This window comes from Ornithorhynchus anatinus, chromosome 2 (genome assembly GCF_004115215.2).
Source record: "Ornithorhynchus anatinus isolate Pmale09 chromosome 2, mOrnAna1.pri.v4, whole genome shotgun sequence".
Lineage (NCBI taxonomy): Eukaryota > Metazoa > Chordata > Mammalia > Monotremata > Ornithorhynchidae > Ornithorhynchus > Ornithorhynchus anatinus.
This window is the reverse complement of record NC_041729.1, coordinates 20,868,499-20,883,360: the sequence shown is the minus strand read 5'-3', so window position 1 is coordinate 20,883,360 and position 14,862 is coordinate 20,868,499. Positions and strand designations below refer to the sequence as shown.

At 48.3% G+C, this 14,862-nt stretch overlaps 1 protein-coding gene across 5 annotated transcripts in view; it reads right to left on the bottom strand.

Moving 5' to 3' along the window:
• The window catches only part of RPH3A (rabphilin 3A), a 159,581-nt gene that overhangs the window by 123,554 nt on the left and 21,165 nt on the right, over positions 1-14,862 (bottom strand). For 3 of the 5 annotated variants that reach the window (XM_029057757.2, XM_029057761.2, XM_039910540.1), the window contains exon 1: positions 12,047-12,149. The exons of 1 other annotated variant lie outside the window; for it this stretch is intronic. The gene's annotated coding sequence lies outside the window, so the exon portion shown is untranslated. Of the gene's footprint in view, positions 1-12,046; positions 12,150-12,229; positions 12,627-14,862 lie in introns of those variants that run through there. One more of the 5 variants, XM_029057759.2, reaches the window with a different exon arrangement.

Below are 14,862 nucleotides of genomic sequence, written 5' to 3'. Positions count from 1 at the left end.
TCAAATCTGACTCTTCCCCCTTCAAAGCCTTACTGAAGGCACAGACTAAGCCCCATTTTTCCTCATCTCCCACTCCCTTCCGTGTCATCCTAACTGGCTCCCTTTGCTCCCCCAGCCCCACAGCACTTATGTATATATCTGTCATTTTATTTATTTGTACTGATGTCTGTCTCACCACCCCCAGACTGTGAGCTCACTGAGGGAAGGGAATGTCACTGTTTACTGTTGTATTGTTTTCCCAAGCGCTTAGTACAGTGCTCTGCAGACAGTAAGCGCTTAAGAAAATACAACTGAAGGAATGAATGAATGAATCCACCCACTCTTAGCCTCCAAAGAGCTCAGTGCTAAAATTATCAGATCAATTATTATTAATAATAATAATAGTAGTAATAATAATAACAATAAACATCTCCCCACTCCTCAAAACCTTCAGTGGTTGTCCATTCATCTCTGCAAACAGAAACTCCTTACCACCATCTTCAAAGCACTCGGCAGCTCCTCCCATCCCACCTTATCTCTCTGATTTCCGGCTACAACTCAGCCCACTAACTTGGCTCCTTTAATATCAACCTACTCTCTGTACTTCTATCTCCTCTATCTCACCAACAACCTTTTGTCAGACCCTCCCTCTGGCCTGAAACTCCCTCCCCCTTCATTTATGGCAGTGCACCACTCTCCCCACTTTCAAAACCCTACTAAAATCACATTTCCTCCAAGAGGCCTTCCCTCACTAATTCCTCATTTCTCTTATTCCCTCTATGTTCTGTGTCACCTATGCATTTGGATCTGTGTCCTTGAAGCACTTGATATTCACCTCACTTTCAGCCCCACAGCACTTGTGTACCTATTTAAAATTTATTTTAGTGCTTGTCTCCCCCTCTAGACTGTAAGCTACTTGTGGGCAGGGAATATGTCTACCAACTCTATTCTACTCTCCTAAGTGCTTAGTATGGTGCTCTGTAAACAGTAAGGGTTTAATAAATACCATTAATGATTGATAAGAATAATAATGACATTTGCTAAGCACTTACTATGTGCCCAGCTCTGGGGTAAGTTCAAGACGATCAGGTTAGACACAGTCCCTGTCCCACATGGAGCTCGCAGTCTAAACAAGAAGGAGGGCATGTATTGAATTCCCATTTTAAAGATGGGAAACTGAGGCACAGGGAAGCGGCAGGGTCAGGATTAGAACCTAGGTTCTCTGGCTCCAGCCTGTGTTCTTTTCATTAGCGCCCACTGCTTCCCAATCAATGATATGTATCAAGTGCTTATTTTGTGCAGAGCTCAGTATTGAGCATTTGAGAGAGTACACTATAGTTGGTATACATGATACCTACCCATAAGGAGTTCCTCTGGGGAAGTAAATATGCCAAGTTAGATGTGTATTTGCAATTAAATGAAAGGCAAAACTTTTATCTCAGTTTGACTTTCTCCCTCCTCCCATCCCACCTTTACATGATATTTGTTAAACATTTACTATGTGTGAAGCACTGTTCTAAGCTCTGGGAAAGATACAGGTTAATCAAGTGGGACACAGTCCCTATCCCACAGGGCACTCACAGTCTAAGTAGGAGGGAGAAGAGGTAGTGAATCCCCATTTTACAGATAAGGAAACTGAGGCTCAGAGAAGTGACTTGCCCAAGTCACAGAACAGGCAAGTGGCAGAACCAGGATTAGAACCCAGGTCCTCTTTCTCACAGGGCCATGCTCTTTCCACTAAGCTACTCTGCTTTTATAAACCTTGGCTATCCATCTGCCAGAAAGCGACATGTCCCTAGGACTCCTAGGATAGATTTTACAGAACCATCCAAATTTTATATAGACAGCTGGATCAGGTGCAGAGCAATTTTCAGAAGCAAAGCTGGGTTACCTTTTAAGTTGCAATTAAACCACTTTCTGTCTCTCTGGTTTCTCTTGTTCTGCACTTTGACACCCAGACCTATTAGAGTTCCTGCAATGAGCCTCCACATCTAACAATCGCACGCTCTACTTTGATCTAACTTGGGTCCCCAGGTCAAGAACAATTTGCAATCTTCTTTCAGATTAGATGTGTATGTGTTCAGGCCATATTAAAAAAGAAGGTCTTATTAGCACCTGAATTAGAAGCCACGTATTCTGGATTAGATGAAAGGAAACATTCCCAAGGGCTCCTAATTCTAGCATGTGGACGCAGATTCATTCAGTGGCATTTATTGAACACTTACTGTGTGCACAGCACTGAACTAAACCCTGGGGAAGAAAGCAATATAGCATGAAGAAGATTGGCATCTGACCCTCAGAGGGATCCCAGTCTGAAATTGCGTAAGCTGCTTGAGTCTACCGATTCTACTCTATTGTACTCTCCCAAGTACTCAGTACAGTGCTCTGCCCAATATAAATGCTCAAAAAATACAATGGATTGATTGGCAATCACTGGAGCGATGGCAATTAGGAGTGTTTTCTTCTGAATTCTTATAGCAAGGTTTCCAGGGTTTTCTGTTCAATCGATGGTTATCAAGCCACTCCCTTCAAGGACCTATAAAAGGGCTGGGAAGACAAATGTCTTGGGGCTCAAGGGGGCTTTAGGAAGGAAGAGCAGAGGAGACTGGGAGAAGTTCAGCCATGGGGAGTTGGGGAGAGTTAGGCTTCGGCAGGCTTCGTCCAGGAATGTAATCTGTCTTCCAGCATCTAAACTATGTTCATCTCAACACAGCTACGCTAGAAAGAACACATGAGGAGAATGAGTGATGGCAGGTTACCCAGAAAGCTCCTGTGTGAAGAGCTGAAGCTGGGAAATTGAAAGCAAAGAGGGCAGAAGACAAGGTGAAATAAAGCTTCAGGCAAGGTTATATCCCAGGTGAAAACCAAGTGTCAGTTGAGGAGGACAGATCTGCAAGGTGCACCACTATCTTAAAGGGAATAGCTCTTTTCGTGATTCAGCTTCAGAAGAAACAAGAAAATAGGAGCTTAAAGGAGCTTAAAAAAGTGGCAGGCGCAGCAGACATTAAACAAAACGACACAAGAGGAAATCTTTTTGTGTGCCCAGTGTGGCCTGGCATTGGCCTTTTCAGCCACTCACACACTCACAGAAGAATTTCACCACCACTCCTGTCTTTGAATAAGAAGGGCAACTCTGTATGCATGTGTGCATCTTCTCCCACTCCCCAAAACTCATAGGAAAGAGGGAGGAGTTGGCCTCTTCTTGCCCCGCAAAGCCCCCCTTGCATATCATCCCTCTCTCTAGGGTCTCTTTTCCTTTCTTCAAAGCCCATATTATCCATTTTCTCCACCCGCTCCAATTACCTGTCACTGATATCTACTACCTCCACCCCCCAGCCAAGCCCCACCTCCAACTTTTTACATTCCTTCTCTTTCCTTCCCTATAATGATCTTGGGGGACTTCAATATCCATATGATGACCTTTCTGCCGCCTGCTTCCTCTTAGTTCCACTGACCTCCTGCTCCACACCACCTCATCCACTCACCAATTTAGAGACAAGCTTGATCTCAAAAGTTCTAGTCACTGAACAATCTCTAACCTCAACAACTCTGAAATTCCACTCTCCAAACACAATCTCCTGACCCGTCTTCTCTCCCACTCACACCTCCCCACAAATCTGTCCTGTTCTCCAGAGATCTCCAATCTTTTGACCCCCTCCAATTTTCCAAAATTGTCATAATCCATTTGGTCTCTACATCCAACCTATCTCCTCAACACACAAATCCACACCTTCGACGTCACTCTCTCTGCTAAACTCAACTCCCTTGCTCCTCTATCCCTTGGTTGATCTCATAACGAAAACATGCAACCCTGGATCATCTCCATAGTATGCTTCCTCCACTCTTGTGCTCAAGCTGTGGCGTGCTGCTGGCAGAAATCCAGTCACAGGTCTACCTCTTCCAACTTAAACTCATCCTTACTGATTACAGCTATATTCTCTCCTCTTCCTAGCAGTAATACTTCACCATTCTTATTGACTCCCATGCTCACTGCCCACAACAGCCATTGCAGAATTTTAACTCCCTCCTCAAGCCCCCTGTCTCCCTTGTCTCTTTTATCTCTTGCCCCTAATGGCATGGTCACATACTTCATCAGTAAAATTGAAACCATCAGGCATGACTTCCCTAAAATCTCTGCTCTTTTCCAGTCCCACCATTCTCCTGCTCACTCTTTGACTTTCCCATCCTTCCCAGGAGAATCTCAAGAGATCACCTAACTCCTCTCAAATCCACCCCTTTCACCTGTACCACCAACTCCATCTGTTTGTGCTTCATCAAAACACTGTCCCCTCCCTTCTTCCCTCCTTAACCACCATCTTCATCTTCTCACTTTCTACTGGTTCCTTCCCCGCTGTTATTTCCCCTACCCTAAAAAAAAACCCTCTCTCGACCCCATCTCCCGCCTACCATCCCTCTCCAAATTCTTCGAGCCCGTCATCTTCACCCACTGACTTCACTTCTTCTCCAATACCACTGATTGATTGTTTGAATAGTCATGAGGAGGAATGTCTTGGAGGGCAACCCTCAGCTGCTTCTTCAAACCTTTCTTGCTGTCCCTGTTGGAGGCTGAATACTGTGCTGAAAGGGCCATGGCTTCAACCCAGGAAGGGCATTTCTTACATTTCATGTTTATGTTCCAATCCCATGCAAGAATCTGAAGATAAAGATCTTTAAAAATAAACTAGAAAAAAAATTCATTCCTGCCCTCTGCAACCTCTTTTGTCAAAATCTTCCTGATAAACCTCATGAAACAATTTTCTTTCAGTAAGCCCTAAAACTCTGCCATAGCACCAGCGGCTAGTACTAAAATACATTTACATAATATGTTATATATTGAAAGCTGTTTTCATTCATGAGTTGCTTGTCATTCTGTAGGCACTTTTTTAAGGCAGCTAAATTGTCTTGCACAGCAGATTATGTTCGAGAGATGCGGTGAGATTTTTTTCAAATAAATCCTTGACAAACCAAACATCATTACAGGGTTGTCAGATGAGTTTCCTCCAGTTGATTAATTGCAAGGAAAACAAAAACCGGCTCCTGTTTATGTTCCCTCTCTCTGATTGCTAAGCCTCAGCTCTCTAGCAAGACTATGCTACAATGCAATTTGAGCGGGCATTATATCATTAAACCTAATGACAGCAATACAATTACTTATAGGAAGCAATTGTGATGCTGCAGACTGTGGCTCAGTGTCGGCATTCGGCTCTCTGCACTGCTACACTGCATCGTTCTGGACCGCTGGTTCAGTGGGCTGGTGGAAGAGGGATTAGCCCAGAGAATTTGTTTATTCAATTATATTTATTAAGCACTTACTTTGTGCAGAGCACTGTATTAAGCGTTTGGGAAAGTACAATACAACAATAAAGAGTGACATTCCCTTCCCAAAGAATGGATGGGGCCAGTGTGCTGTTGGGCCTCCTGTGACTGGCTGACTCCAAGCTGGGGCTCCTTGCCTTGCCAGTATAACAGGCACCTTAGCCCAATCCATTCATCCCGTTTCTCTGACTCCTCAGTTTCCCCCTGGTTCCTAATCCCCTACGCAGCTAGGGAGAGGTTCAGGCTGCATCCTTGCCGATGCCAACCTCTCCAGAGAGCACCACCTGGCAAACTGAGGTCTCTTAGGTCCTGTCAGAGAGACGTGCCCCTCGAAGTTCCCTGAGGTTTTCAGGAGGCAGCTGCCGGGAGCTATCATGTCCAACTTTGCTGGAGGAACAGGACTCCGGGCTTCTCTGAGAAGTGAAACGGTGGACACTATCCAGGAGGGGGCAGAGACTACAAATGGAACTGATAATATAAATTAGAATCCCCATTTAACCAGGCAGAAAGCTTTGCAGTCATGGACAGTGCTACCACACACCCCACAAAAAAAACCCATATCAAATGTAAAAGGTCTTCATTTTATACAACTCGAGAACTGAATGGCCTTAATAATGATAATAATAACAATGGTAACAATAATATTTGTTAAGCACTTACTGTGTGCCACGCACTGTTCTAAGCACGGGGGTAGATACGTTATAATTAGGTCCCATATGGGGTTCACATTCAAAGTAGGAGCGAGAACAGGTATTACATCCCCATTTTGCACTTGAGGGGTCTGAGGCACAGAGAAGTTAAGTGATTTGTCCAAGGTCACGCAACAGGTACGTGGCAGATCTGGATTAGAACCCAGGTCCTGTGGTTCCCAGGCCCATGTTCTTTCTGCTAAATCATGCTGCTGTGGGGAAGTGGGAGATGGGGGAGAAGATCCACTGAGGAGAACAAGGTGAATGCTCTGAACCTGAAAAAGGATTCATAGCTTCCTTAATCAGTCAATCAGTGGTACTTATTGAGCACTATGTTCAGCGCACTGTACTTAACGGTTGGGAGAACACAATATAACAGAATTAGAAGACTTGCTCCCTGCCCAAAATGAGCTTACAGTCTAAAGTTTTCACATTCCTCTCTCTAGGAATCTTTTCTGACTGAATTCCTCTGAGGAATTCAGGTGGATCCAGGCTGAAGAGACCCTTCCCCCTACGCTCCCTTCATGGAAGGAAGGAAGCTTCTTTCAACTGCATATGCCAGAGTTGCTGAAAGCTGAAGAGGACAGTGATGATGATTCCATCCATGAAGAATTGTCCTGACATCTCTTCCCCGCCTCATTCCACACATCCCATCCAGAGCTTCCAAGCAGAGACGGACAAGTTAGCTTCCCTCAAGAAGCAGCGTCCTCAGTGGAAAGGGCATGGGTTTAGGAGTCAGAGATCATGTGGTTCTAATCCCGATCTGCCACCTGTCAGCTGTGTGACTTTGGGCAAGTCACTAAACTTCTCGGTGCCTCGGTAACTCATCTGTAAAATGGGGATTAAGACTGTGAGCCTCACATGGGACAACCTGATTTCCCTGTATCTACCCCAGTGCTTAGAACAGCGCTCGGCATAAAGTAAGCACTTAACAAATACCAACATTATTATTATTATCATTATTTCCCTTCAAACCAAGTCCAGATTGCCCGAGAGATTTCCACAAATGGCAGGTTGGAGAAAGTAAGGCTTCTAGGGTCTAGCGACATCTTCTAGGTTTTTGCTAGGTTGGGGAAGGGGTATTCCTTGGAGCCCAGTTCCCCATCAAAGTTAATTCACTCTTTCCCAGGCCCCCAAGGAAATGCCTGTGTGCAGGAAAGGGGAGTCCCGGGTGGGCATGCCTGACTGTGGGGAATGGGGAGGGAGAATGGTGGCTAAGGAACGAAGCTACTAGACAGAGCTCTGCTTCTTTAAATCACCCTAGTCAAGATCCTACAATTCCATGGGTCCCACCAGAATGATTTTTCCTCCTGATTGGAAGTTCCTGGAAATTGGCAACCCCAAATGGTTAAAATTCAGGATCCCCCTCAAGGTCATGGTCTCACACAATTATCCTGCCTACCCCCCTCATGCAGTCCAGCCCTAGGGAGTTTCCAAAACGCTCTCAGCTCCTTAACCAAAAGGTTACATCAGGGATTGTCTCTTTTGCTGAATTGCACAAGCGCTCAGTACAGTGCTATGCACAAAGTAAGCACTCAATAAATACGATTGAATGAATGAATGGGACTCGGGTCTTCCAAAGCAGAACAGAGAAACAGACCTCGGGCCACCAGGAACCAGGAGCTGAGAATGGCCGCGGCGAGAGAGGGTCTAAAAATGTTGCCACTCTACCTCAGCCTCAAAGTCCACACCACCTCCACTTGGGCTCCAGTGACTCAGCTTTCGCCTGCAGTTTCACTCAGCCAGATCTGGTTAGTTCTAGGAATAGGTAGAGAAGCAGCCGTGGCCTAGTGGAAAGAGCCCGGGACTGGGAATCAGAAGGACCTGGGTTCTAATTCCGGCTCTGCCATTTTTCTGTCAGGGCCATGTTACCTTGGGCAAGTCACTTCACTCCTCTGTGCCTCAATTCCCTCATCCGTAAAATGGGGGTTAAATCTGTAAGCCCCATGTGGGACACAGGCTGTGTCCAACTTGATGATCTTGTGTTTACCCCAGTGCTTTGGTACAGTGCGTAGTACATAGTAAGTGCTGAAAAAATACCATCAAATAATGTATCTTTGTCCATTAGGATTAGAGGGTTTCATTTGCATTTCCCTGATTCCACTTCAGCATTAGACTGTCAGCAACTTGAAAGCTGGATCCACATATTCTTTCTCTCCAAATCCCCACGGCTCCCCGGAAAACACTCTGCACTTTGTGGGTATTCCAGAATGCTGTTGACTGCTGACACCAGTGGGTTACACCCAGAGTGAAAAAGAGAGGGGACCACTGAGGCTGAATACCATAAAAATTATAGTTTCAGAGCTCACTTTTCTCCAAGAAGGAGGAGAGCATTCTAACACTTGGGAAGCTCTCAACTCCAGAGGAGTGGATGGACAAAATGAGACCAAATGGAAATCTTTCTTTTTCCTGGCTTGCATCCTTTGGGATCATTTCTGATTGGTGAGAGTCTGGAAGTCTTTGATTTAATCCAGATATACCTAAGAAGGACACTGAGCCCCCACGTGGGACTGGGACTGTATCTGATCTGATTCTTTTCCCACTACTTGGTGCAGTCGCTTGGCACATAGTAAGCACATATTATTATTATTATAATTATTATTATTTGTTGTTGTTGTTACTGACCTTGAGGAACAGGCATAAGTATAGTGCTTTCACCAGGGTCTCCCTCTTCAGACTGAAACCCCAGTGGTTATTAATAATAATAATAATAATGATGTTGGTATTTGTTAAGCACTTACTGTGTGCCAAACACTGTGCTAAATGCTGAGATAGATAGAAAGACAATAAATACCACGGACTGATTTACTGTTTGATTGATTCAACCCAATACAGATGAGTTAGGCGGCATTAATACTGACTAGCAGAAAGTTTCACCCCATCAGTTCACCAGACTTGATACCAAATTCACTGTTGGCAGTAATGGCAGGACTTTCAATCCTGAGTGGTGGTTGAATAATTCAAACTCATCAACTCCAGCCCACCACTGTGCAAGCATGGGGTCTATTTTTAACCTAGATTACAGCCAGAGCTCTGAACAGAAATAAACTGAAGTGTTTGCTTTTTGTCACCTTTATGTCATTTGCTTATCTGTCTACACTAAGAAAGCCTGTTTTCACCTTTGCTTTACTCTTTCTCAACTTTCCACCCCCTTCCCACCTCTCTCTCCCATGCCAGAGCAATGTGGGGCCGCGGTCCCAGCCCCCAGTGCATCTTTAATTCTCTTTAGTTCAACAAGACTAGGGCACTCCCCATCTTAACCTGTTGGCTAAGCAGCAGCTGAACTATAGCCCCGAGTTATTCCCATAGGGAATAATATTTATTATATTTACCGAGCGCTTACTGTTATTTGAATGCTTTGGGGGGTTGGGGGGGGGGAGGGCAAGCAGCAGGTTGGAGTCTGCAAGGCCTCTGGCGCCGCTCACTTTGTCTGAAATGCAACAGTCAGCAATGGAGTCACAGGAAGGAAATGGAGCATCAGTCGACCTCGGGCCCCTCTGGATCACCCCATGTTTCCAGGAATTTAGCAAGATTCTCCCAGTGGACCCTTTCGCCTCATTTCACTCCTCCCACATTGTTTACCCTCCCCCTAACCCGCTCCGCCTCTTCTGCCCGCAGTCGGGGAAGCCCAAAGCACTGCTGGATTTGTACTTCTTAAACTGCTTGGTTTGAGACCAGAGCGGAGCGTGAGGGGTGGGAGTGGGGGGGGGGGGGTGCAAAACAGCAGAAGGACTGACAGGTCCAGGCTTTTTTGGAAAAGCAAGGAGGATCTCACCCCCTGCTGTGATCAGCTCCCAAATCCAGACCCCCTCCCACTCCCCCACCCCTCAAACCCCGGCCTTAATGTACTGATTTGGCCCGGGGGCTGGCAAACTGGGGATCTGAGCCCCCAGAGGAAAGGTGGGGGAGAGAAGAGACAACACACTTGCCAACCTACCCTGCCTTCTACCACCTCTCTGGTTCACTTCCAGCTTCCCCCACAGCCACAAACTCTCTAAGGAAAGTAAGGCCAGAGAGAGTCCTGACTTGTCTCAAGAACACGCAACAAGTCACTCTTGAACCTGGGCAAAGAGGCTGGAATTCTGACCCATAGTCCCTAGTGCTCCCTGGGGGTTGTAATTTATGTACGTATGTATGCACGAACGTATGGATGTATGTATTTATATTGTCCGTCTCCCTCTCTAAAATGTAAGCTCGTTGTGGGCAGGGAATGCGGGTACCAAATCTGATATACTGTTGCATCGTACTCTTCCAAGGGCTTAGTATAGTGCTCTGAACATAGTAAGTGCTCAATAATACGACTGAATGATTGATTGATTGGATCTCTTGAGTCAATGGGAAAGAGTGGGCAAGGATCATTGTCCCAAGAAATTTTGTCCTTAAATGCAAAACCTTACAGGGCTTTTATGGACCCGATGCCAAAGCCTGGGCCTGAATTGGCTCCTTCCTCCTCCTCCCCCTCGCCCCCCTTTCTGCTCCTGCTCCATCCGTGTTATGTGGGGGTAGGGGAGGGACGAGCACCACCGAACAAATGCTGAAGTCGCTCAAAATAGCCATTGATTTCTAGGGGTGGTTTTAGGATGGGGAGGGGGAGGAGGACCCCGTTATGACAGATCGGTGCAAAAAATGAATTAAAAAAAAACAACCGAAATAAACCAAGAGAGCTGCTCTTTCTCCTATCGCGCCCCGGAGACGCGTTAGAGCCCAGGGCCCGTGCCCTGGTGGACCGAGCCCGCAGGGCCCTCCGACATCGCCCAGCTCGCCCAGCTCGCCAGGACCCCGCCGGGACCCTCCGGCTTCGTAGCCCCGGGAATTCAAGCAGGAGGGTGGGATAATCGCTCGCTTCCCCCAAACCTGATCATTTCTCAGCCTCCCCTGCCCCAAGGGCCGAGCCCAGCAAGCGCCCAGCAAGCGCTCAGAGAAATTCCATCAATTAAGTGATTATTATTATGAATAATAATGGTATTTGTTAAGCGCTTCCTAAATCCCAAGCACTGTTCTAAGCGCTGGGGTAGATACAAGGTAATCGGTCTGTCCCACGTGGGGCTCACAGTCTCAGTCCCCATTTTACAGATGATCTGGGGCTCAGAGAAGTTAAGTGGCTTACCCAAGGTCACACAGCAGACAAGTGGCAGAGGCGGGATCAGCACCCACGTCCTCTGACTCCCAAGCCCGGGCTCCTTCCACTAAACCAAGCTACTCCCGACCGGTCTCCCGGGAGCAGCAGAGGGAGGGATCCCCCCAAAGGAGATTTTCCGGGGTCTCTTGCTCTTCCAACCCTGCTCTCCTCTTCAGCCAGGGGCAAACCGCCTCTTTCCTCTCCTTGCCTCCCCCGTGCCCCTCATCCCGCAATCTCCACGACGCGGGCACATGCTCTCCCGCCCCACGGGGGTCCAGCAAGGGGGAAGCCTTTCCACCCAGCCGGACTGTAAGCTGTAGTAGACGTGCCTGCTAATTCTGTTGCATTGAACTCTCCCAAGCGCTTAGCAATAATAATAATAATGTTGGTAATTGTTAAGCGCTTACTACGTGCCAAGCCCATCCAATCATTCACTCAATCGCATTTATCGAGCGCTTACTTTCATTCATTCAATCGTATTCATCTGGGTGCAGGGCACTGTACTAAGCGCTTGGAGGGTACAATTCGGCAACAGAGACGATCCCTGCCCAACAGCGGGCTCGGCGCCTAGAAGACAGTGCTCTGCACCCATTAAGCGCTCGAGAGATACCGCCGATTGATTGATGGATTCCTTGACTTCCCAGCTCTTGATTGACAGTCCACCTGGCAGCTCCCGGGGTCACCAGGCGACTCCCCGGCCGTCAGGGGCTGGAATCCAGACGGTCGTTATCTACTGAGCGCTTACCGTGCGCCGAGCACTGTGCCGAGCGCTGGGGAGAGTACGATACGGCAATGGAGAGGGGCAATCCCTGCCCGCAACGGTCCAGACGATGAAATCGCACGTTGGCAGGGTGGCCAGTCCATCCCCCCCCCCTCCCGGCCCCCTGCCAGGGGGTCCGCTTGCAGCCCCCCGCCGGCCCCGCAGAGAAGAGGAACGTTTTACCTGGAGACACGAGGGCTGGAGCAGCAGGTCCGGTGCCAGACCAGACTCCTCGCCCGCCCCGACTAGGATGCGCTGGGGGTCTTCTCGGCTTGGACAGCCGGTGGACCCCCCCCCCCTGCAAGAAAGACTGACCACCACCCCCCCCCCGCCCCTTGCTGGACCGTGCAGGGAGAGCTACTCTACCTCTCTGGCCAGGACCCCCGGCCGAGCTGTCAGTGGGGGGCACAGGTCGGCCCCTTTGGGGGGTCCGCAGCTCGGTCGGAGGGCGAGACCCCCCCCACCCCCGCTCCGGGGATGCGGGCGCGGAGCGTGATGGACGCCCTCCGGTCGCCGAGCCCGGGAGCCAGGACGGGCTGCTCCGGCTCTCGGCTGCCGCGCCTTCTCCCCGGAGCTTCTCCTCCCCCGCTGCGGCTGCAGAGTCCCCTCCGATGGGCTGGAGGGGCCGGCCGGTCCTCTCCCCCCGCCCCGGCCTGTGAGGGACAAGCCGCTCTCCCACCGCTGATTTATTTGCGAGGTTCCTGGGGAAGGGGCGGGGGGTGAGGAGGGAGAGGAGGAGAGAGAGGAGAGGTTGGGCGGAGGGCGGGAGCCCGGGAGAAGCACAGCCATCCAAGCTGAGTTCAACGGAATCCAATTAGCCAACGATCGCGGAAAAAGCCCAGAAAAACACGGAGGGGGAGGCGAGGGGCAGGGAACAGTTTGGGGAGGGGTGGGGGTGAGACCCATCCCCAGTCACACAGAGACACTCATTCGCACACCTACTACTGGGTCCCCTTCAGTCAATCGATCGTATTTATTGAGCACTTACTGTACGCAGAGCACTGTACTAAACACTTGGAAGAGTACTATATAACGGACACATTCCCTGCCCACGACCAGGTCACAGTCTAAGCAACTCTGTTGTGAAGGCAATAGAGTTGTGCAAGGGTAGGGGCCATTCCGCCAATTGGTTTTCTTCACCCAGATGGCCATTTCCTCTGGTTTTCCTTAGGGAAATGAGTCGACAGTCCTGGCCCCTGGAAGTCCCACAGGTACACCCACCCCAGGCTTCGCTTCGGTCTCCCCTCCCCCGGTGATCTCAGAGGACCGTGTTTCAGCCTGTGTCCAAGGACCCTTGCTTTTTGGTACCCTGTGATGCAGAGCAGCCAGAAAAGGCTGTGTTGTTTAGTTCAGTGCTCTGCACACGGTAAGAGCTCGTTAAATGCCATGACTGATTGATAAGTGGGTCAGCCTTGACCATTGTTCTGAGATTCTCGGGACCGAGAAGAAGGTTGGACAAGGTGTCAGAGAGAAGTTTGGGGGCGGGGGGGGGGGGGCGCGGATGTGGCTTTCCTCACTGACCGGTGGGGTGTACACTTGGATGTGCAGAATCTGCATTGTCAAGCCTGAGGAAGTAAGATTGAGGCAGTTTGTTGGCATTTGGAGGCGCCTCTTTCTTTCCCGGGACACGGTCCACCGTAATGGGTAGATATTGTTCACTTTTTCAAATAGTGAAATAAAAACTTCATCTACCCTGAAATAATTAGCCCTTACAAGTATCCAGCGGTTGAGAAATTTAGATCAGCCACTAAAGAGAAGAGGCCAAGGGCTTAAAAGATATCAAGCTGAATGCAAGAAAAGTCTCATGCTGCAACCAAGTATTTACTCTCTTGTTGTTTCCCTTGATCCCATTCCTGGGTGAGTCTTACCTCTCCATCCTGCATCTCCAAGCCTTCCTAGCTGCTGATGAAACCACTAGTAATACATTTATTTAGATTCTCGATGCTCACGTCAGTTGCAGAGACTCCTGCAACTTAAGCAGTTCTTGCTTTCTACCCCAAAATCATAAAAATAATGGTGATGGCATTTATTATGTGTTTACCACGTGCCAAGCTCAGTGCTAAGCACTGGAGTAGATAGATACAAGATGACCAGATCCGACACTGTCCCTGTCGTACTGGGGGTTCACAGTCTAAAAGGGAGGGAGGCAAGGATATTATTCCCATTTTACAAACGAGAAGACTGAGGCCCTAAGAAGTTAAGTGACTTACTCAAGTTCACCCAGCAGGCAACTGGCCGAGCCAGGATTAGAACCCCTATCTCTTGATTCCCAGACCTATGCGTTTTCCATGCTTCCTCAATATGGTTTAGTTGGGGGGGCGGGAAGGAGGTCGTGCAAAAAGTCTTTGAACCAGTGGAACTGTTGGATATGAGCCTGACAGTGAGATGTGGGGTCGAGAGTGAAGGCAGGATTCTACAATAACTTTGGTCTAGAAGACTGGAGGTTGAGAGCTCTCAACATTGGTTTTGGGGGTAGCGGAGCAGAGCGGTTATTTAACTCTCTTAATTCAGCTTTTCTTAGTTTAGGTGCTTAAGCTTCCTGTTGAAACTACTGGATGGTAGATTCTCCCTCTCCTGCTAAAAGAGATACTAGAATTCCATCCCCTCTTTCCTAAAGAAATAAAAAGCAAAGCCCTACTGCAACATATGGGAGTGATGGGGAAAAATTTTCAGACCAGTAAAAGCTTTTTAGGACCTAGAGATTTCATGATTTATTTGCAAGCCACTTTGAGGTTTAAGTGCTTCACTTTTCTGTCAACATCCTATCCTTGGAAAGTGAAAGAACTGCGGGAAAGACCTGGGTGACCCCACCCAGTTTAGAAATCATCTCTGTGCTACCGTCTGCTGTCATCTCTTGGAGGTTTTTGGTCTGTTCTGTTCGCCAGAAGACTGAGCCTGGAGGATGGAAAACCAGCCCTTGCCAACTCATGCCTAAGTCGTGTTTGCAGGAAACGGACCATGGCATATACCAGCCTTGGCCCTCCAGCTTGCTGGAGTTT